Source organism: Schistocerca gregaria, chromosome 8, assembly GCF_023897955.1.
Source record: "Schistocerca gregaria isolate iqSchGreg1 chromosome 8, iqSchGreg1.2, whole genome shotgun sequence".
NCBI lineage: Eukaryota > Metazoa > Arthropoda > Insecta > Orthoptera > Acrididae > Schistocerca > Schistocerca gregaria.
The window spans coordinates 11,228,919-11,254,130 of record NC_064927.1 but is presented as its reverse complement, the minus strand read 5'-3'; positions in this window follow the sequence as shown (position 1 = coordinate 11,254,130).

Sequence of the window (25,212 nt, the reverse complement as noted above, 5' to 3'; positions counted from 1 at the left end):
TTCAATCCCGATGCAATTTCTGTGTTTCATCAACACTTTGAAGGTCCACAGATTACAGAATGCCTCCAGATGTTCATCGGAAATTACTACTGGTCTTCCAGGAATCGATCAAAGCGTAGACAGTTTGAGACATTACTCCCATGGAGGAAAGTTCGCATGGTGACTGTTGTATTCAATCCCGATTCAATTTCTGTGTTTCAACAGCACTCTGGTAGTCCACAGATTACAGAATGCCTCCAGATGTGCATCGGAAACTACTACTGGTCATCCGGGGAACGATCAAAGCGTAGACTGTTTGAGACATTAATCCCATGGAGGAAAGTGCGCGTAGTGACTGTTGTATTTAATCCCGATGCCATTTCTGTGTTTCAACAACACTCTGAGAGTCCACAGATTACAGAATGCCTCCAGATGTGCATCGGAAACTACTATTGGTCTTCAAGGGATCGATCAAAGCGTAGACTGTTTGAGACATTAGTCCCATTTAGGAAAATTGTGCATGGTGACTGTTGTATTCTATCCCGATGCAATTTCTGTATTTCAGCCACACTCTGATAGTCCACACATTACAGAATGCCTCCAGATGTCCTTTGGAAACAACTGCTGGTCTCCCGGGGAACGATCAAAGCGTAAACGGTTTGAGACATTACTCCCATGGAGGAAAGTGCACATGGTGACTGTTGTATTCAATCCCGATGCTATTTCTGTAATTCATCAACACTCTGATAGTCCACTGATTACAGAATGCCTCCACATGTGCATCGGAAACTACTACAGGTCTTCCACGGAACGATGAAAGCGTAGACTGTTTGAGACATTACTCCCATGGAGGAAAGTGCGCATGGTGACTGTTGTATTCAATCCCGAAGCAATTTCTGTGATTCATCAACACTCTGATAGTTCACAGATTACAGAATGACACCAGATGTGCATCGGAAACTACTACAGGTCTTCCAGGGAACGATCAAAGCGTAAATTGTTTGAGACATTACTCCCATGGAGGAAAGTGCGCATGGTGACTGTTGTATTCAATCCGGACGCAATTTCTGTGTTTCATCCACACTCTGATAGTCCACACATTACAGAATGTCCCCAGATATGCATCGGAAACTACTACTGGTCTTCCAAGGAACGATCAAAGCGTAAACTGTTTGAGACATTACTCCCATGGAGGAAAAAGCGCACGGTGACTGTTGTATTCAATCCCGATGCAATTTCTGTGTTTCATCAACACTCTGATAGTCCACAGACTACAGAATGCATCCAGATGAGCATCGGAAACTACTACAGGTCTTCCAGGGAACGATAAAACGTAAACTGTTTGAGACAATACTCCCAAGGAGAAAAGTGTGCATGGTGACTGTTGTATTCAATGCCGATGCAATTTCTGTGTTTTATCAACACTCTGATAGTCCACAGACTACAGAATGCCTTCAGATGTCCATCGGGAACTACTACTGGTCTTCCAGGGAACGATCAAAGCGTAGAATGCTTGCGACATTACTCCCATGTAGGAAAGTGCGCATGGTGACTGTTGTATTCAATCCCGATGCAATTTCTGTGTTTCATCAACACTTTGAAGGTCCACAGATTACAGAATGCCTCCAGATGTGCAACGGAAATTACTACTGGTCTTCCAGGAATCGATCAAAGCGTAGACAGTTTGAGACATTACTTCCATGGAGGAAAGTTCGCATGGTGACTGTTGTATTCAATCCCGATTCAATTTCTGTGGTTCAACAGCACTCTGGTAGTCCACAGATTACAGAATGCCTCCAGATGTGCATCGGAAACTACTACTGGTCATCCAGGGAACGATCAAAGCGTAGACTGTTTGAGACATTAATCCCATGGAGGAAAGTGCGCATGGTGACTGTTGTATTCAATCCCGATGCAATTTCTGTGTTTCATCAACACTCTGATAGTCCACAGAATACAGAATGCCTCCAGATGTGTATCGGAAACTACTACAGGTCTTCCAGGGAACGATCAATGCGTAGACTGTTTGAGACATTACTCCCATGGAGGAAAGTGCGCATGGTGGCTGTTGTATACAATCCCGATGCAATTTCTGTGTTTCATCAACACTCTGATAGTCCACACATTACAGAATGCCCACAGATGTGCAACGGAAACTACTACAGGTCTTCCAGGGAACGATCAATGCGTAGACTGTTTGAGACATTACTCCCATGGAGGAAAGTGCGCATGGTGACTGTTGTATTCTATCCCGATGCAATTTCTGTATTTCAGCAACACTCTGATAGTCCACACATTACAGAATGCCTCCAGATGTTCTTTGGAAACAACTACTGGTCTCCCGGGGAACGATCAAAGCGTAAACGGTTTGAGACATTACTCCCATGGAGGAAAGTGCACATGGTGACTGTTGTATTCAATCCCGATGCTATTTCTGTGTTTCATCAACACTCTGATAGTCCACTGATTACAGAATGCCTCCACATGTGCATCGGAAACTACTACAGGTCTTCCAGGGAACGATCAAAGCGTAGACTGTTTGAGACATTACTCCCATATAGGAAAGTGCGCATGGTGACTGTTGTATTCAATCCGGACGCAATTTCTGTGTTTCATCCACACTCTGATAGTCCACACATTACAGAATGTCCCCAGATATGCATCGGAAACTACTACTGGTCTTCCAAGGAACGATCAAAGCGTAAACTGTTTGAGACATTACTCCCATGGAGGAAAAAGCGCACGGTGACTGTTGTATTCAATCCCGATGCAATTTCTGTGTTTCATCAACACTCTGATAGTCCACAGACTACAGAATGCATCCAGATGAGCATCGGAAACTACTACAGGTCTTCCAGGGAACGATCAAAACGTAAACTGTTTGAGACATTACTCCCATGGAGAAAAGTGCGCATGGTGACTGTTGTATTCAATCCTGATTGCAATTTCTGTGTTTCATCAACACTCTGATAGTCGACACATTACAGAATGTCCCCAGATGTGCATCGGATACTACTACTGGTCTTCCAGGGAACGATCAAGGCGTAAACAGTTTGAGACATTACTCCCATGGAGAAAAGTGCGCATGGTGACTGTTGTATTCAATCCCGATGCAATTTCTGTTTTTCATCAACACTTTGATAGTCCACTGATTGCAGAATACCTCCAGATGTGCATCGGAAACTACTACAGGTCTTCCAGGGAACGATCAAAGCGTAGAATTTTTGTGACATTACTCCCATGTAGGAAAGTGCGCATCGTCACTGTTGTTTTCAATCCCGATGCAATTTCTGTGTCTCATCAACACTTTGAAGGTCCACAGATTACAGAATGCCTCCAGATGTGCATCGGAAACTACTACTGGTGGTCCAGGAAACGATCAAACCGTAGACAGTTTGACACATTACTCCCATGGAGGAAAGATCGCATGGTGACTGTTGTATTCATTCCCGATGGAATTTCTGTGTTTTATCAACACTCTGATAGTCCACAGACTACAGAATGCCTCCAGATGTCTATCGGAAACTACTACTGGTCTTCCAGGGAACGATCAAATCGAAGAATGCTTGCGACATTACTCCCATGTAGGAAAGTGCGCATGGTGACTGTTGTATTCAATCCCGATGTAATTTCTGTGTTTCATCAACACTTTGAAGGTCCACTGATTACAGAATGCCTCCAGATGTGCATCGGAAATTACTACTGGTCTTCCAGGAATCGATCAAAGCGTAGACAGTTTGAGACATTACTCCCATGGAGGAAAGTTCGCATGGTGACTGTTGTATTCAATCCCGATTCAATTTCTGTGTTCCAACAGCACTCTGGTAGTCCACAGATTACAGAATGCCTCCAGATGTGCATCGGAAACTACTACTGGTCATCCAGGGAACGATCAAAGCGTAGACTGTTTGAGACATTAATCCCATGGAGGAAAGTGCGCATGGTGACTGTTGTATTCAATCCCGATGCCATTTCTGTGTTTCAACAACACTCTGAGAGTCCACAGATTACAGAATGCCTCCAGATGTGCATCGGAAACTACTACTGGTCTTCAAGGGATCGATCAAAGCGTAGACTGTTTGAGACATTACTCCCATTTAGGAAAATTGCGCATGGTGACTGTTGTATTCAATCCTGATTGCAATTTTTTCGTTTCATCAACACTCTGATAGTCCACACATTACAGAATGTCTCCAGATGTGCATCGGATACTACTACCGGTCTTCCAGGGAACTATCAAAGCGTAAACTGTTTGAGACATTACTCCCATGGAGGAAAGTGCGCATTGTGACTGTTATATTCAATCCCGATGCAATTTCTGCGTTTCATCAACACTCTGACAGTCCACAGACTACAGAATGTCTCCAGATGTGCATCGGAAACTACTACTGGTCTTCCTCGGAACGATCAAAGCGTAGAATTTTTGTGACATTACTCCCATGCAAGAAAGTGCGCATGGTTACTGTTGTATTTAATCGCGATGCAATTTCTGTGTCTCATCAACACTTTGAAGGTCCACAGATTACAGAATGCCTCCAGATGTGCATCGGAAACTGCTACTGGTGTTCCAGGAAACGATCAAAGCGTAGACAGTTTGACACATTTCTCCCATGGAGGAAAGTTCGCATGGTGACTGTTGTATTCAAACTCGATGCAATTTCTGTGTTTCAACAACACTCTGATAGTCCACAGATTACAGAATGCCTCCAGATGTGCATCGGAAACTACTCCTGGTCATCCAGGGAACGATCAGAGCTTACACTGTTTGAGACATTATTCCCATTGAGGAAACTGCGCATGGTGACTATTGTATTCAATGCCGATGCAATTTCTGTGTTTCATCAACACTCTGATAGCCCACTGAATACAGAATGCCTCCAGATGTGCATCGGAAACTACTACAGGTCTTCCAGGGAACGATCAAAGCGTAAATTGTTTGAGACATTACTCCCATGGAGGGAAGTGCGCATGGTGACTGTTGTACTCAATCCCGATGCAATTTCTGCGTTTCATCAACACTCTGACAGTCCACAGACTACAGAATGCCTCCAGATCTGCATCGGAAACTACTACTAGTCTTTCTCGGATCGATCAAAGCGTAGAATTTTTTTGACATTACTCCTATGTAGGAAAGTGCGCATGGTCACTGTTGTATTCAATCCCGAAGCAATTTCTGTGTCTCATAAACACTTTGAAGGTCCACAGATTACAGAATGCCTCCAGATGTGCATCGGAAACTGCTACTGGTGTTCCAGGAAACGATTAAAGCGTAGACAGTTTGACACATTTCTCCCATGGAGGAAAGTTCGCATGGTGACTGTTGTATTCAATCTCGATGCAATTTCTGTGTTTCACCAACACTCTGATAGTCCACAGATTACAGAATGCCTCCAGATGTGCATCGGAAACTACTCCAGGTCATCCAGGGAACGATCAAAGCTTACACTGTTTGAGACATTATTCCCATGGAGGAAAGTGCGCATGGTGACTATTTTATTCAATCCCGATGCAATTTCTGTGTTTCAACAACACTCTGATAGTTCACAGATTACAGAATGCCTCCAGATGTGCATCGGAAATTACTACTGGTCTTCCAGGGAACGATCAAAGCGTAGACTGTTTGAGACATTACTCCCATATAGGAAAGTGCGCATGGTGACTGTTGTATTCAATCCGGACGCAATTTCTGTGTTTCATCCAAATTCTGATAGTCCACACATTACAGAATGACCCCAGATGTGCATCGGATACTACTACTGGTCTTCCAGGGAACGATCAAAGCGTAAACTGTTTGAGACATTACTCCCATGGAGAAAAGTGCGCATGGTGACTGTTGTATTCAATCCCGATGCAATTTCTGTGTTTCATCAACACTCTGATAGTCCACTGATTACAGAATGCCTCCAGATGTGCTTCGGAAGCTACTACTGGTTACCAGGGAACGATCAAAACGTAGAATTTTTGTGACTTTACTTCCATGTAGGAAAGTGCGCATGGTGACTGTTGTATTCAATCCCGATGCGATTTCTGTGTTTCAACAGCACTCTGATAGTCCACACATTACAGAATGTCCCCAGATATGCATCGGAAACTACTACTGGTCTTCCAAGGAACGATCAAAGCGTAAACTCTTTGATACATTACTCCCATGTAGGAAAAAGCGCACGGTGACTGTTGTATTCAATCCCGATGCAATTTCTGTGTTTCATCAACACTCCGATGGTCCACAGACTACAGAATGCATCCAGATGAGCATCGGAAACTACTACAGGTCTTCCAGGGAACGATCAAAACGTAAACTGTTTGAGACATTACTCCCATGGAGAAAAGTGCGCATGGTGACTGTTGTATTCAATCCTGATTGCAATTTCTGTGTTTCATCAACACTCTGATAGTCGACACATTACAGAATGTCCCCAGATGTGCATCGGATACTACTACAGGTCTTCCAGGGAACGATCAAAGCGTAAACTGTTTGAGACATTACTCCCTTGGAGATAAGTGCGCATGGTGACTGTTGTATTCAATCCCGGTGCAATTTCTGTGTTTCATCAACACTCTGATAGTCCACTGATTACAGAATGCCTCCAGATGTGCTTCGGAAACTACTACAGGTCTTCCAGGGAACGATCAAAGCGTAGAATTTTTGTGACATTACTCCCATGTAGGAAAGTGCGCATGGTCACTGTTGTTTTCAATCCCGATGCAATATCTGTGTCTCATCAACACTTTGAAGGTCCACAGATTACAGAATGCCTCCAGATGTGCATCGGAAACTACTACTGGTGGTCCAGGAAACGATCAAACCGTAGACAGTTTGACACATTACTCCCATGGAGGAAAGATCGCATGGTGACTGTTGTATTCAATGCCGATGCAATTTCTGTGTTTTATCAACACTCTGATAGTCCACAGACTACAGAATGCCTTCAGATGTCCATCGGGAACTACTACTGGTCTTCCAGGGAACGATCAAAGCGTAGAATGCTTGAGACATTACTCCCATGGAGGAAAGTGCGCATGGTGACTGTTGTATTCATTCCCGATGCAATTTCTGTGTTTTATCAAGACTCTGATAGTCCACAGACTACAGAATGCCTCCAGATGTCCATCGGAAACTACTACTGGTCTTCCAGGGAACGATCAAATCGTAGAATGCGTGCGACATTCCTCCCATGTAGGAAAGTGCGCATGGTGACTGTTGTATTCAATCCCGATGCAATTTCTGTGTTTCATCAACACTTTGAAGGTCCACAGATTACAGAATGCCTCCAGATGTGCATCGGAAATTACTACTGGTCTTCCAGGAATCGATCAAAGCGTAGACAGTTTGAGACATGACTCCCATGGAGGAAAGTTCGCATGGTGACTGTTGTATTCAATCCCGATTCAATTTCTGTGTTTCAACAGCACTCTGGTAGTCCACAGATTACAGAATGCCTCCAGATGTGCATCGGAAAATACTACTGGTCATCCAGGGAACTATCAAAGCGTAGACTGTTTGAGACATTAATCCCATGGAGGAAAGTGCGCATGGTGACTGTTGTATTCAATCCCGATGCCATTTCTGTGTTTCAACAACACTCTGAGAGTCCACAGATTACAGAATGCCTCCAGATGTGCATCGGAAACTACTACTGGTCTTCAAGGGAACGATCAAAGCGTAGACTGTTTGAGACATTAGTCCCTTTTAGGAAAATTGCGCATGGTGACTGTTGTATTCTATCCCGATGCAATTTCTGTATTTCAGCAACACTCTGATAGTCCACACATTACAGAATGCCTCCAGATGTTCTTTGGAAACAGCTACTGGTCTCCCGGGGAACGATCAAAGCGTAAACGGTTTGAGACATTACTCCCATGGAGGAAAGTGCACATGGTGACTGTTGTATTCAATCCCGATGCTATTTCTGTGTTTCATCAACACTCTGATAGTCCACTGACTACAGAATGCCTCCACATGTGCATCGGAAAGTACTACAGGTCTTCCAGGGAACGATTAAAGCGTAGACTGTTTGAGACATTACTCCCATGGAGGAAAGTGCGCATGGTGACTGTTGTATTCAATCCCGAAGCAATTTCTGTGATTCATCAACACTCTGATAGTCCACAGATTACAGAATGACACCAGATGTGTATCGGAAACTAGTACAGGTCTTCCAGGGAACGATCAAAGCGTAGACTGTTTGAGACATTACTCCCATTAAGGAAAATTGCGCATGGTGTCTGTTGTTTTCCATCCCGATGCAATTTCTGTGTTTCAACATCACTCTGATAGTCCACACATTACAGAATGCCTCCAGATGTTCCTCGGAAACAAATACTGGTCTCCCGGGGAACGATCAAAAGCGTAAACGGTTTGAGACATTACTCCCATGGAATAAAGTGCACATGGTGACTGTTGTATTCAATCCCGATGCAATTTCTGTGTTTCATCAACACTCTGATAGTCCACTGATTACAGAATGCCTCCACATGTGCATCGGAAACTACTACAGGTCTTCCAGTGAACGATCAAAGCGCAGACTGTTTGAGACATTACTCCAATGGAAGAAAGTGCGCATGGTGACTGTTGTATTCAATCCCGAAGCAATTTCTGTGTTTCATCAACACTCTGATAGTCCACAGATTACAGAATGACACCAGATGTGTATCGGAAACTAGTACTGGTCTTCCAGGGAACGATCAAAGCGTAGACTGTTTGAGACATTACTCCCATGGAGGTAAGTGCGCATGGTGACTGTTGTATTAAATCCCGATGCAATTTCTTTGTTTCATCAACACTCTGCTAGTCCACAGATTACAGAATGCCTCCAGATGTGCATCGGAAACTACTCCTGGTCATCCAGGGAACGATCAAAGCGTACACTGTTTGAGACATTATTCCCATGGAGGAAAGTGCGCATGGTGACTATTGTATTCAATCCCGATGCAATTTCTGTGTTTCAACAACACTCTGATAGTTCACAGATTACAGAATGCCTCCAGATGTGCATCGGAAATTACTACTGGTCTTCCAGGGAACGATCAAAGCGTAGACTGTTTGAGACATTACTCCCATATAGGAAAGTGCGCATGGTGACTGTTGCATTCAATCCGGACGCAATTTCTGTGTTTCATCCAAATTCTGATAGTCCACACATTACAGAATGTCCCCAGATATGCATCGGAAACTACTACTGGATTTCCAAGGAACGATCAAAGCGTAAAGTGTTTGAGACATTACTCCCATGGAGGAAAAAGCGCATGGTGACTGTTGTATTCAATCCCGATGCAATTTCTGTATTTCATCAACACTCTGATAGTCCACAGACTACAGAATGCATCCAGATGAGCATCGGAAACTACTACAGGTCTTCCAGGGAACGATCAAAACGTAAACTGTTTGAGACATTACTCCCATGGAGAAAAGTGCGCATGGTGACTGTTGTATTCAATCCTGATTGCTATTTCTGTGTTTCATCAACACTCTGATAGTCGACACATTACAGAATGTCCCCAGATGTGCATCGGATACTACTACAGGTCTTCCAGGGAACGATCAAAGCGAAAACTGTTTGAGACATTACTCCCATGGAGATAAGTGCGCATGGTGACTGTTGTATTCAATCCCGATGCAATTTCTGTGTTTCATCAACACTCTGATAGTCCACTGATTACAGAATGCCTCCAGATGTGCATCGGAAACTACTACAGGTCTTCCAGGGAACGATCAAAGCGTAGAATTTTTGTGACATTACTCCCATGTAGGAAAGTGCGCATGGTCACTGTTGTTTTCAATCCCGATGCAATTTCTGTGTCTCATCAACACTTTGAAGGTCCACAGATTACAGAATGCCTCCAGATGTGCATCGGAAACTACTACTGGTGGTCCAGGAAACGATCAAACCGTAGACAGTTTGACACATTACTCCCATGGAGGAAAGATCTCATGGTGACTGTTGTATTCAATGCCGATGCAATTTCTGTGTTTTATCAACACTCTGATAGTCCACAGACTACAGAATGCCTTCAGATGTCCATCGGGATCTACTACTGGTCTTCCAGGGAACGATCAAAGCGTAGAATGCTTGAGACATTACTCCCATGGAGGAAAGTGCGCATGGTGACTGTTGTATTCATTCCCGATGCAATTTCTGTGTTTTATCAAGACTCTGATAGTCCACAGACTACAGAATGCCTCCAGATGTGCGTCGGAAACTACTACTGGTCTTCCAGGGAACGATCAAATCGTAGAATGCGTGCGACATTACTCCCATGTAGGAAAGTGCGCATGGTGACTGTTGTATTCAATCCCGATGCAATTTCTGTGTTTCATCAACACTTTGAAGGTCCACAGATTACAGAATGCCTCCAGATGTGCATCGGAAATTACTACTGGTCTTCCAGGAATCGATCAAAGCGTAGACAGTTTGAGACATTACTCCCATGGAGGAAAGTTCGCATGGTGACTGTTGTATTCAATCCCGATTCAATTTCTGTGTTTCAACAGCACTGTGGTAGTCCACAGATTACAGAATGCCTCCAGATGTGCATCGGAAAATACTACTGGTCATCCAGGGAACGATCAAAGCGTAGACTGTTTGAGACATTAATCCCATGGAGGAAAGTGCGCATGGTGACTGTTGTATTCAATCCCGATGCCATTTCTGTGTTTCAACAACACTCTGAGAGTCCACAGATTACAGAATGCCTCCAGATGTGCATCGGAAACAACTACTGGTCTTCAAGGGAACGATCAAAGCGTAGACTGTTTGAGACATTAGTCCCATTTAGGAAAATTGCGCATGGTGACTGTTGTATTCTATCCCGATGCAATTTCTGTATTTCAGCAACACTCTGATAGTCCACACATTACAGAATGCCTCCAGATGTTCTTTGGAAACAACTACTGGTCTCCCGGGGAACGATCAAAGCGTAAACGGTTTGAGACATTACTACCATGGAGGAAAGTGCACATGGTGACTGTTGTATTCAATCCCGATGCTATTTCTGTGTTTCATCAACACTCTGATAGTCCACTGATTACAGAATGCCTCCACATGTGCATCGGAAACTACTACAGGTCTTGCAGGGAACGATTAAAGCGTAGACTGTTTGAGACATTACTCCCATGGAGGAAAGTGCGCATGGTGACTGTTGTATTCAATCCCGAAGCAATTTCTGTGATTCATCAACACTCTGATAGTCCACAGATTACAGAATGACACCAGATGTGCATCGGAAACTAATACTGGTCATCCAGGGAACGATCAAAGCGTAGACTGTTTGAGACATTAATCCCATGGAGGAAAGTGCGCATGGTGACTGTTGTATTCAATCCCGACGCCATTTCTGTGTTTCAACAACACTCTGAGAGTCCACAGATTACAGAATGCCTCCAGATGTGCATCTTAAACTACTCCTGGTCATCCAGGGAGCGATCAAAGCGTACACTGTTTGAGACATTATTCCCATGGAGGAATGTGCGCATGGTGTCTGTTGTATTCAATCCCGATGCAATTTCTGTGTTTTATCAACACCCTGATAGTCCACACATTACAGAATGAACCCAGATGTGCATCGGAAACTAGTACTGGTCTTCCAGGGAACGATCAAAGCGTAAACTGTTTGAGACATTACTCCCATGGAAGAAAGTGCGCATGGTGACTGTTGTATTCAATCCCGAAGCAATTTCTGTGTTTTATCAACAGAATGACACCAGATGTGTATCGGAAACTAGTACTGGTCTTCCAGGGAACGATCAAAGCGTAGACTGTTTGAGACATTACTCCCATGGAGGAAAGTGCGCATGGTGACTGTTGTATTCAATCCCGATGCAATTTCTGCGTTTCATCAACACTCTGATAGTCCACTGATTACAGAATGCCTCCAGATGTGCATCGGAAACTACTACAGGTCTTCCAGGGAACGATCAAAGCGTAGAATTTTTTTGACATTACTCCCATGTAGGAAAGTGCGCATGGTCACTGTTGTATTCAATCCCGATGCAATTTCTGTGTCTCATAAACATTTTGAAGGTCCACAGATTACAGAATGCCTCCAGATGTGCATCGGAAACTGCTACTGGTGTTCCAGGAAACCATTAAAGCGTAGACAGTTTGACACATTTCTCCCATGGAGGAAAGTTCGCATGGTGACTGTTGTATTCAATCTCGATGCAATTTCTGTGTTTCACCAACACTCTGATAGTCCACAGATTACAGAATGCCTCCAGATGTGCATCGGAAACTACTCCTGGTCATCCAGGGAAAGATCAAAGCGTAGACTGTTTGAGACATTACTCCCATATAGGAAAGTGCGCATGGTGACTGTTGTATTCAATCCGGACGCAATTTCTGTGTTTCATCCACACTCTGATAGTCCACACATTACAGAATGTCCCCAGATATGCATCGGAAACTACTACTGGTCTTCCAAGGAACGATCAAAGCGTAAACTGTTTGAGACATTACTCCCATGGAGGAAAAAGCGCATGGTGACTGTTGTATTCAATCCCGATGCAATTTCTGTATTTCATCAACACTCTGATTGTCCACAGACTACAGAATGCATCCAGATGAGCATCGGAAACTACTACAGGTCTTCCAGGGAACGATCAAAACGTTAACTGTTTGAGACATTACTCCCATGGAGAAAAGTGCGCATGGTGACTGTTGTATTCAATCCTGATTGCAATTTCTGTGTTTCATCAACACTCTGATAGTCGACACATTACAGAATGTCCCCAGATGTGCATCGGATACTACTACTGGTCTTCCAGGGAACGATCAAAGCGTAAACTGTTTGAGACATTACTCCCATGGAGAAAAGTGCGCATGGTGACTGTTGTATTCAATCCCGATGCAATTTCTGTGTTTCATCAACACTCTGATAGTCCACTGATTACAGAATGCCTCCAGATGTGCATCGAAAACTACTACTGGTTACCAGGGAACGATCAAAACGTAGAATTTTTGTGACTTTACTTCCATGTAGGAAAGTGCGCATGGTGACTGTTGTATTCAATCCCGATGCAATTTCTGTGTTTCAACAGCACTCTGATAGTCCACACATTACAGAATGTCCCCAGATATGCATCGGAAACTACTACTGGTCTTCCAAGGAACGATCAAAGCGTAAACTGTTTGAGACATTACTCCCATGTAGGAAAAAGCGCACGGTGACTGTTGTATTCAATCCCGATGCAATTTCTGTGTTTCATCAACACTCCGATAGTCCACAGACTACAGAATGCATCCAGATGAGCATCGGAAACTACTACAGGTCTTCCAGGGAACGATCAAAACGTAAACTGTTTGAGACATTACTCCCATGGAGAAAAGTGCGCATGGTGACTGTTGTATTCAATCCTGATTGCAATTTCTGTGTTTTATCAACACTCTGATAGTCGACACATTACAGAATGTCCCCAGATGTGCATCGGATACTACTACAGGTCTTCCAGGGAACGATCAATGCGTAAACTGTTTGAGACATTACTCCCATGGAGATAAGTGCGCATGGTGACTGTTGTATTCAATCCCGATGCAATTTCTGTGTTTCATCAACACTCTGATAGTCCACTGATTACAGAATGCCTCCAGATGTGCATCGGAAACTACTACAGGTCTTCCAGGGAACGATCAAAGCGTAGAATTTTTGTGACATTACTCCCATGTAGGAAAGTGCGCATGGTCACTGTTGTTTTCAATCCCGATGCAATTTCTGTGTCTCATCAACACTTTGAAGGTCCACAGATTACAGAATGCCTCCAGATGTGCATCGGAAACTACTACTGGTGGTCCAGGAAACGATCAAACCGTAGACAGTTTGACACATTACTCCCATGGAGGAAAGATCGCATGGTGACTGTTGAATTCAATGCCGATGCAATTTCTGTGTTTTATCAACACTCTGATAGTCCACAGACTACAGAATGCCTTCAGATGTCCATCGGGAACTACTACTGGTCTTCCAGGGAACGATCAAAGCGTAGAATGCTTGAGACATTACTCCCATGGAGGAAAGTGCGCATGGTGACTGTTGTATTCATTCCCGATGCAATTTCTGTGTTTTATCAAGACTCTGATAGTCCACAGACTACAGAATGCCTCCAGATGTCCATCGGAAACTACTACTGGTCTTCCAGGGAACGATCAAATCGTAGAATGCGTGCGACATTACTCCCATGTAGGAAAGTGCGCATGGTGACTGTTGTATTCAATCCCGATGCAATTTCTGTGTTTCATCAACACTTTGAAGGTCCACAGATTACCGAATGCCTCCAGATGTGCATCGGAAATTACTACTGGTCTTCCAGGAATCGATCAAAGCGTAGACAGTTTGAGACATTACTCCCATGGAGGAAAGTTCGCATGGTGACTGTTGTATTCAATCCCGATTCAATTTCTGTGTTTCAACAGCACTCTGGTAGTCCACAGATTACAGAATGCCTCCAGATGTGCATCGGAAAATACTACTGGTCATCCAGGGAACGATCAAAGCGTAGACTGTTTGAGACATTAATCCCATGGAGGAAAGTGCGCATGGTGACTGTTGTATTCAATCCCGATGCCATTTCTGTGTTTCAACAACACTCTGAGAGTCCACAGATGACAGAATGCCTCCAGATGTGCATCGGAAACAACTACTGGTCTTCAAGGGAACGATCAAAGCGTAGACTGTTTGAGACATTAGTCCCATTTAGGAAAATTGCGCATGGTGACTGTTGTATTCTATCCCGATGCAATTTCTGTATTTCAGCAACACTCTGATAGTCCACACATTACAGAATGCCTCCAGATGTTCTTTGGAAACAACTACTGGTCTCCCGGGGAACGATCAAAGCGTAAACGGTTTGAGACATTACTCCCATGGAGGAAAGTGCACATGGTGACTGATGTATTCAATCCCGATGCTATTTCTGTGTTTCATCAACACTCTGATAGTCCACTGATTACAGAATGCCTCCACATGTGCATCGGAAACTACAACAGGTCTTCCAGGGAACGATTAAAGCGTAGACTATTTGAGACATTACTCCCATGGAGGAAAGTGCGCATGGTGGCTGTTGTATTCAATCCCGATGCAATTTCTGTGTTTCATCAACACTCTGCTAGTCCACAGATTACAGAATGCCTCCAGATGTGCATCGGAAACTACTACAGGTCTTCCAGGGAACGATCAAAACGTTAACTGTTTGAGACATTACTCCCATGGAGAAAAGTGCGCATGGTGACTGTTGTATTCAATCCTGATTGCAATTTCTGTGTTTCATCAACACTCTGATAGTCGACACATTACAGAACGTCCCCAGATGTGCATCGGATACTACTACTGGTCTTCCAGGGAACGATCAAAGCGTAAACTGTTTGAGACATTAATCCCATGGAGAAAAGTGCGCATGGTGACTGTTGTATTCAATCCCGATGCAATTTCTGAGTTTCATCAACACTCTGATAGTCCACTGATTACAGAATGCCTCCAGATGTGCATCGAAAACTACTACTGGTTACCAGGGAACGATCAAAACGTAGAATTTTTGTGACTTTACTTCCATGTAGGAAAGTGCGCATGGTGACTGTTGTATTCAATCCCGATGCAATTTCTGTGTTTCAACAGCACTCTGATAGTCCACACATTACAGAATGTCCCCAGATATGCATCGGAAACTACTACTGGTCTTCCAAGGAACGATCAAAGCGTAAACTGTTTGAGACATTACTCCCATGTAGGAAAAAGCGCACGGTGACTGTTGTATTCAATCCCGATGCAATTTCTGTGTTTCATCAACACTCCGATAGTCCACAGACTACAGAATGCATCCAGATGAGCATCGGAAACTACTACAGGTCTTCCAGGGAACGATCAAAACGTAAACTGTTTGAGACATTACTCCCATGGAGAAAAGTGCGCATGGTGACTGTTGTATTCAATCCTGATTGCAATTTCTGTGTTTTATCAACACTCTGATAGTCGACACATTACAGAATGTCCCCAGATGTGCATCGGATACTACTACAGGTCTTCCAGGGAACGATCAAAGCGTAAACTGTTTGAGACATTACTCCCATGGAGATAAGTGCGCATGGTGACTGTTGTATTCAATCCCGATGCAATTTCTGTGTTTCATCAACACTCTGATAGTCCACTGATTACAGAATGCCTCCAGATGTGCATCGGAAACTACTACAGGTCTTCCAGGGAACGATCAAAGCGTAGAATTTTTGTGACATTACTCCCATGTAGGAAAGTGCGCATGGTCACTGTTGTTTTCAATCCCGATGCAATTTCTGTGTCTCATCAACACTTTGAAGGTCCACAGATTACAGAATGCCTCCAGATGTGCATCGGAAACTACTACTGGTGGTCCAGGAAACGATCAAACCGTAGACAGTTTGACACATTACTCCCATGGAGGAAAGATCGCATGGTGACTGTTGTATTCAATGCCGATGCAATTTCTGTGTTTTATCAACACTCTGATAGTCCACAGACTACAGAATGCCTTCAGATGTCCATCGGGAACTACTACTGGTCTTCCAGGGAACGATCAAAGCGTAGAATGCTTGAGACATTACTCCCATGGAGGAAAGTGCGCATGGTGACTGTTGTATTCATTCCCGATGCAATTTCTGTGTTTTATCAAGACTATGATAGTCCACAGACTACAGAATGCCTCCAGATGTCCATCGGAAACTACTACTGGTCTTCCAGGGAACGATCAAATCGTAGAATGCGTGCGACATTACTCCCATGTAGGAAAGTGCGCATGGTGACTGTTGTATTCAATCCCGATGCAATTTCTGTGTTTCATCAACACTTTGAAGGTCCACAGATTACCGAATGCCTCCAGATGTGCATCGGAAATTACTACTGGTCTTCCAGGAATCGATCAAAGCGTAGACTGTTTGAGACATTAATCCCATGGAGGAAAGTGCGCATGGTGACTGTTGTATTCAATCCCGATGCCATTTCTGTGTTTCAACAACACTCTGAGAGTCCACAGATTACAGAATGCCTCCAGATGTGCATCGGAAACTACTACTGGTCTTCAAGGGAACGATGAAAGCGTAGACTGTTTGAGACATTAGTCCCATTTAGGAAAATTGCGCATGGTGACTGTTGTATTCTATCCCGATGCAATTTCTGTATTTCAGCAACACTCTGATAGTCCACACATTACAGATTGACTCCAGATGTTCTTTGGAAACAACTACTGGTCTCCCGGGGAACGATCAAAGCGTAAACGGTTTGAGACATTACTCCCATGGAGGAAAGTGCACATGGTGACTGTTGTATTCAATCCCGATGTTATTTCTGTGTTTCATCAACACTCTGATAGTCCACTGATTACAGAATGCCTCCACATGTGCATCGGAAACTACTACAGGTCTTCCAGGGAACGATTAAAGCGTAGACTGTTTGAGACATTACTCCTATGGAGGAAAGTGCGCATGGTGACTGTTGTATTCAATCCCGAAGCAATTTCTGTGATTCATCAAAACTCTGATAGTCCACACATTACAGAATGACACCAGATGTGCATCGGAAACTAATACTGGTCTTCCAGGGAACGATCAAAGCGTAGACTGATTGAGACATTACTCATATGGAGGAAAGTGCGCATGGTGGCTGTTGTATTCAATCCCGATGCAATTTCTGTGTTTCATCAACACTCTGCTAGTCCGCAGATTACAGAATGCCTCCAGATGTGCATCGGAAACTACTACAGGTCTTCCAGGGAACGATCAAAGCGTAAATAGTTTGAGAAATTACTCCCATGGAGGAAAGTGCGCATGGTGACTGTTGTATTCAATCCCGATGCAATTTCTGCGTTTCATCAACACTCTGATAGTCCACAGACTACAGAATGCCTCCAGATGTGCATCGGAAACTACTACTGGTCTTAAAGTGAACTATCAGAGCGTAGAATTGTTGTGACATTACTCCCATGTAGGAAAGTGCGCATGGTCACTGTTGTATTCAATCCCGATGCAATTTCTGAGTCTCATCAACACTTTGAAGGTCCGCAGATTACAGAATGCCGCCAGATGTGCATCGGAAACTGCTACTGGTGTTCCAGGAAACGATCAAAGCGCAGACAGTTTGACACATTTCTCCCATGGAGGAAAGTTCGTATTTTGACTGTTGTATTCAATCTCGATGCAATTTCTGTGTTTCAACAACACTCTGATAGTCCACAGATTACAGAATGCCTCCAGATGTGCATCTTAAACTACTCCTGGTCGTCCAGGGAGCGATCAAAGCGTACACTGTTTGAGACATTATTCCCATGGAGGAATGTGCGCATGGTGTCTGTTGTATTCAATCCCGATGCAATTTCTGTGTTTTATCAACACCCTGTTAGTCCACACATTACAGAATGAACCCAGATGTGCATCGGAAACTAGTACTGGTCTTCCAGGGAACGATCAAAGCGTAAACTGTTTGAGACATTACTCCCATGGAAGAAAGTGCGCATGGTGACTGTTGTATTCAATCCCGAAGCAATTTCTGTGTTTCATCAACACTCTGATAGTCCACAGATTACAGAATGACACCAGATGTGTATCGGAAACTAGTACTGGTCTTCCAGAGAACGATCAAAGCGTAGACTGTTTGAGACATTACTCCCATGGAGGAAGGTGCGCATGGTGACTGTTGTATTAAATCCCAATGCAATTTCTTTGTTTCATCAACACTCTGCTAGTCCACAGATTACTGAATGCCTCCAGATGTGCATCGGAAACTACTACAGGTCTTCCAGGGAACGATCAAAGCGTAAATTGTTTGAGACATTACTCCCATGGAGGGAAATGCGCATGGTGACTGTTGTACTCAATCCCGATGCAATTTCTGCGTTTCATCAACACTCTGACAGTCCACAGACTACAGAATGCCTCCAGATGTGCATCGGAAACTACTACTAGTCTTTCTCGGATCGATCAAAGCGTAGAATTTTTTTGACATTACTCCCATGTAGGAAATTGCGCATGGTCACTGTTGTATTCAATCCCGATGCAATTTCTGTGTCTCATAAACACTTTGAATGTCCACAGATTACAGAATGCCTCCAGATGTGCATCGGAAACTGCTACTGGTGTTCCAGGAAACGATTAAAGCGTAGACAGTTTGACACATTTCTCCCATGGAGGAAAGTTCGCATGGTGACTGTTGTATTCAATCTCGATGCAATTTCTGTGTTTCACCAACACTCTGATAGTCCACAGATTACAGAATGCCTCCAGATGTGCATCGGAAACTACTCCTGGTCATCCAGGGAACGATCAAAGCGTACACTGTTCGAGACATTATTCCCATGGAGGAAAGTGCGCATGGTGACTATTGTATTCAATGCCGATGCAATTTCTGTGTTTCAACAACACTCTGATAGTTCACAGATTACAGAATGCCTCCAGATGTGCATCGGAAATTACTACTGGTCTTCCAGGGAACGATCAAAGCGTAGACTGTTTGAGACATTACTCCCATATAGGAAAGTGCGCATGGTGACTGTTGTATTCAATCCGGACGCAATTTCTGTGTTTCATCCAAATTCTGATAGTCCACACATTATAGAATGTCCCCAGATATGCATCGGAAACTACTACTGGTCTTCCAAGGAACGATCAAAGCGTAAACTGTTTCAGACATTACTCCCATGGAGGAAAAAGCGCATGGTGACTGTTGTATTCAATCCCGATGCAATTTCTGTATTTCATCAACACTCTGATAGTCCACAGACTACAGAATGCATCCAGATGAGCATCGGAAACTACTACAGGTCTTCCAGGGAACGATCAAAACGTTAACTGTTTGAGACATTACTCCCATGGAGAAAAGTGCGCATGGTGACTGTTGTATTCAATCCTGATTGCAATTTCTGTGTTTCATCAACACTCTGATAGTCGACACATTACAGAATGACCCCAGATGTGCATCGGATACTACTACTGGTCTTCCAGGGAACCATCAAAGCGTAAACTGTTTGAGACATTACTCCCATGGAGAAAAGTGCGCATGGTGACTGTTGTATTCAATCCCGATGCAATTTCTGTGTTTCATCAACACTCTGATAGTCCACTGATTACAGAATGCCTCCAGATGTGCATCGGAAACTACTACTGGTTACCAGGGAACGATCAAAACGTAGAATTTTTGTGACTTTACTTCCATGTAGGAAAGTGCGCATGGTGACTGTTGTATTCAATCCCGATGCAATTTCTGTGTTTCAACAGCACTCTGATAGTCCACACATTACAGAGTTTCCCCAGATATGCATCGGAAACTACTACTGGTCTTCCAAGGAACGATCAAAGCGTAAACTGTTTGAGACATTACTCCCATGTAGGAAAAAGCGCACGGTGACTGTTGTATTCTATCCCGATGCAATTTCTGTGTTTCATCAACACTCCGATAGTCTACAGACTACAGAATGCATCCAGATGAGCATCGGAAACTACTACAGGTCTTCCAGGGAACGATAAAAACGTAAACTGTTTGAGACATTACTCCCATGGAGAAAAGTGCGCATGGTGACTGTTGTATTCAATCCTGATTGCAATTTCTGTGTTTCATCAACACTCTGATAGTCGACACATTACAGAATGTCCCCAGATGTGCATCGGATACTACTACAGGTCTTCCAGGGAACGATCAAAGCGAAAACTGTTTGAGACATTACTCCCATGGAGATAAGTGCGCATGGTGACTGTTGTATTCAATCCCGATGCAATTTCTGTGTTTCATCAACACTCTGATAGTCCACTGATTACAGAATGCCTCCAGATGTGCATCGGAAACTACTACAGGTCTTCCAGGGAACGATCAAAGCGTAGAATTTTTGTGACATTACTCCCTCGTAGGAAAGTGCGCATGGTCACTGTTGTTTTCAATCCCGATGCAATTTCTGTGTCTCATCAACACTTTGAAGGTCCACAGATTACAGAATGCCTCCAGATGTGCATCGGAAACTACTACTGGTGGTCCAGGAAACGATCAAACCGTAGACCGTTTGACACATTACTCCCATGGAGGAAAGATCGCATGGTGACTGTTGTATTCAATGCCGATGCAATTTCTGTGTTTTATCAACACTCTGATAGTCCACAGACTACAGAATGCCTTCAGATGTCCATCGGGAACTACTACTGGTCTTCCAGGGAACGATCAAAGCGTAGAATGCTTGAGACATTACTCCCATGGAGGAAAGTGCGCATGGTGACTGTTGTATTCATTCCCGATGCAATTTCTGTGTTTTATCAAGACTCTGATAGTCCACAGACTACAGAATGCCTCCAGATGTCCATCGGAAACTACTACTGGTCTTCCAGGGAACGATCAAATCGTAGAATGCGTGCGACATTACTCCCATGTAGGAAAGTGCGCATGGTGACTGTTGTATTAAATCCCGATGCAATTTCTGTGTTTCATCAACACTTTGAAGGTCCACAGATTACCGAATGCCTCCAGATGTGCATCGGAAATTACTACTGGTCTTCCAGGAATCGATCAAAGCGTAGACAGTTTGAGACATTACTCCCATGAAGGAAAGTTCGCATGGTGACTGTTGTATTCAATCCCGATTAAATTTCTGTGTTTCAACAGCACTCTGGTAGTCCACAGATTACAGAATGCCTCCAGATGTGCATCGGAAAATACTACTGGTCATCCAGGGAAAGATCAAAGCGTAGACTGTTTGAGACATTAATCCCATGGAGGAAAGTGCGCATGGTGACTGTTGTATTCAATCCCGATGCCATTTCTGTGTTTCAACAACACTCTGAGAGTCCACAGATTACAGAATGCCTCCAGATGTGCATCGGAAACTACTACTGGTCTTCAAGGGAACGATCAAAGCGTAGACTGTTTGAGACATTAGTCCCATTTAGGAAAATTGCGCATGGTGACTGTTGTATTCTATCCCGATGCAATTTCTGTATTTCAGCAACACTCTGATAGTCCACACATTACAGAATGCCTCCAGATGTTCTTTGGAAACAACTACTGGTCTCACGGGGAACGACAAAGCGTAAACGGTTTGAGACATTACTCCCATGGAGGAAAGTGCACATGGTGACAGTTGTATTCAATCCCGATGCTATTTCTGTGTTTCATCAACACTCTGATAGTCCACTGATTACAGAATGCCTCCACATGTGCATCGGAAACTACTACAGGTCTTCCAGGGAACGATTAAAGCGTAGACTGATTGAGACATTACTCCCATGGAGGAAAGTGCGCATGGTGACTGTTGTATTCAATCCCGAAGCAATTTCTGTGATTCATCAACACTCTGATAGTCCACAGATTACAGAATGACACCAGATGTGCATCGGAAACTAATACTGGTCATCCAGGGAACGATCAAAGCGTAGACTGTTTGAGACATTAATCCCATGGAGGAAAGTGCGCATGGTGACTGTTGTATTCAATCCCGATGCCATTTCTGTGTTTCAACAACACTCTGAGAGTCCACAGATTACAGAATGCCTCCAGATGTGCATCTTAAACTACTCCTGGTCATCCAGGGAGCGATCAAAGCGTACACTGTTTGAGACATTATTCCCATGGAGGAATGTGCGCATGGTGTCTGTTGTATTCAATCCCGATGCAATTTCTGTGTTTTATCAACACCCTGATAGTCCACACATTACAGAATGAACCCAGATGTGCATCGGAAGCTAGTACTGGTCTTCCAGGGAACGATCAAAGCGTAAACTGTTTGAGACATTACTCCCATGGAAGAATGTGCGCATGGTGACTGTTGTATTCAATCCCGAAGCAATTTCTGTGTTTCATCAACAGAATGACACCAGATGTGTATCGGAAACTAGTACTGGTCTTCCAGGGAACGATCAAAGCGTAGACTGTTTGAGACATTACTCCCATGGAGGAAAGTGCGCATGGTGACTGTTGTATTAAATCCCGATGCAATTTCTTTGTTTCATCAACACTCTGCTAGTCCACAGATTACTGAATGCCTCCAGATGTGCATCGGAAACTACTACATGTCTTCCAGGGAACGATCAAAGCGTAAATTGTTTGAGACATTACTCCCATGGTGGGAAGAGCGCATGGTGACTGTTGTACTCAATCCCGATGCAATTTCTGCGTTTCATCAACACTCTGACAGTCCACAGACTACAGAATGCCTCCAGATGTTCATCGGAATCTACTACTAGTCTTTCTCGGATCGATCAAAGCGTAGAATTTTTTTGACATTACTCCCATGTAGGAAAGTGCGCATGGTCACTGTTGTATTCGATCCCGATGCAATTTCTGTGTCTCATAAACACTTTGAAGGTCCACAGATTACAGAATGCCTCCAGATGTGCATCGGAAACTGCTACTGGTGTTCCAGGAAATGATTAAAGCGTAGACAGTTTGACACATTTCTCCCATGGAGGAAAGTTCGCATGGTGACTGTTGTATTCAATCTCGATGCAATTTCTGTGTTTCACCAACACTCTGATAGTCCACAGATTACAGAATGCCTCCAGATGTGCATCGGAAACTACTCCTGGTCATCCAGGGAACGATCAAAGCGTACACTGTTTGAGACATTATTCCCATGGAGGAAAGTGCGCATGGTGACTATTGTATTCAATCCCGATGCAATTTCTGTGTTTCAACAACACTCTGATAGTTCACAGATTACAGAATGCCTCCAGATGTGCATCGGAAATTACTACTGGTCTTCCAGGGAACGATCAAAGCGTAGACTGTTTGAGACATTACTCCCATATAGGAAAGTGCGCATGGTGACTGTTGTATTCAATCCGGACGCAATTTCTGTGTTTCATCCACACTCTGATAGTCCACACATTACAGAATGTCCCCAGATATGCATCGGAAACTACTACTGGCCTTCCAAGGAACGATCAAAACGTAAACTGTTTGAGACATTACTCCCATGGAGGAAAAAGCGCATGGTGACTGTTGTATTCAATCCCGATGCAATTTCTGTATTTCATCAACACTCTGATAGTCCACAGACTACAGAATGCATCCAGATGAGCATCGGAAACTACTACAGGTCTTCCAGGAAACGATCAAAACGTTAACTGTTTGAGACATTACTCCCATGGAGAAAAGTGCGCATGGTGACTGTTGTATTCAATCCTGATTGCAATTTCTGTGTTTCATCAACACTCTGATAGTCGACACATTACAGAATGTCCCCAGATGTGCATCGGATACTACTACTGGTCTTCCAGGGAACGATCAAATCGTAAACTGTTTGAGACATTACTCCCATGGAGAAAAGTGCGCATGGTGACTGTTGTATTCAATCCCGATGCAATTTCTGTGTTTCATCAACACTCTGATAGTCCACTGATTACAGAATGCCTCCAGATGTGCATCGAAAACTACTACTGGTTACCAGGGAACGATCAAAACGTAGAATTTTTGTGACTTTACTTCCATGTAGGAAAGTGCGCATGGTGACTGTTGTATTCAATCCCGATGCAATTTCTGTGTTTCAACAGCACTCTGATAGTCCACACATTACAGAATGTCCCCAGATATGCATCGGAAACTACTACTGGTCTTCCAAGGAACGATCAAAGCGTAAACTGTTTGAGACATTACTCCCATGTAGGAAAAAGCGCACGGTGACTGTTGTATTCAATCCCGATGCAATTTCTGTGTTTCATCAACACTCCGATAGTCCACAGACTACAGAATGCATCCAGATGAGCATCGGAAACTACTACAGGTCTTCCAGGGAACGATCAAAACGTAAACTGTTTGAGACATTACTCCCATGGAGAAAAGTGCGCATGGTGACTGTTGTATTCAATCCTGATTGCAATTTCTGTGTTTCATCAACACTCTGATAGTCGACACATTACAGAATGCCCCCAGATGTGCATCGGATACTACTACAGGTCTTCCAGGGAACGATCAAAGCGTAAACTGTTTGAGACATTACTCCCATGGAGATAAGTGCGCATGGTGACTGTTGTATTCAATCCCGATGCAATTTCTGTGTTTCATCAACACTCTGATAGTCCACTGATTACAGAATGCCTCCACATGTGCATCGGAAACTACTACAGGTCTTCCAGGGAACGATTAAAGCGTAGACTGTTTGAGACATTACTCCCATGGAGGAAAGTGCGCATGGTGACTGTTGTATTCAATCCCGAAGCAATTTCTTTGATTCATCAACACTCTGATAGTCCACAGATTACAGAATGACACCAGATGTGCATCGGAAACTAATACTGGTCTTCCAGGGAA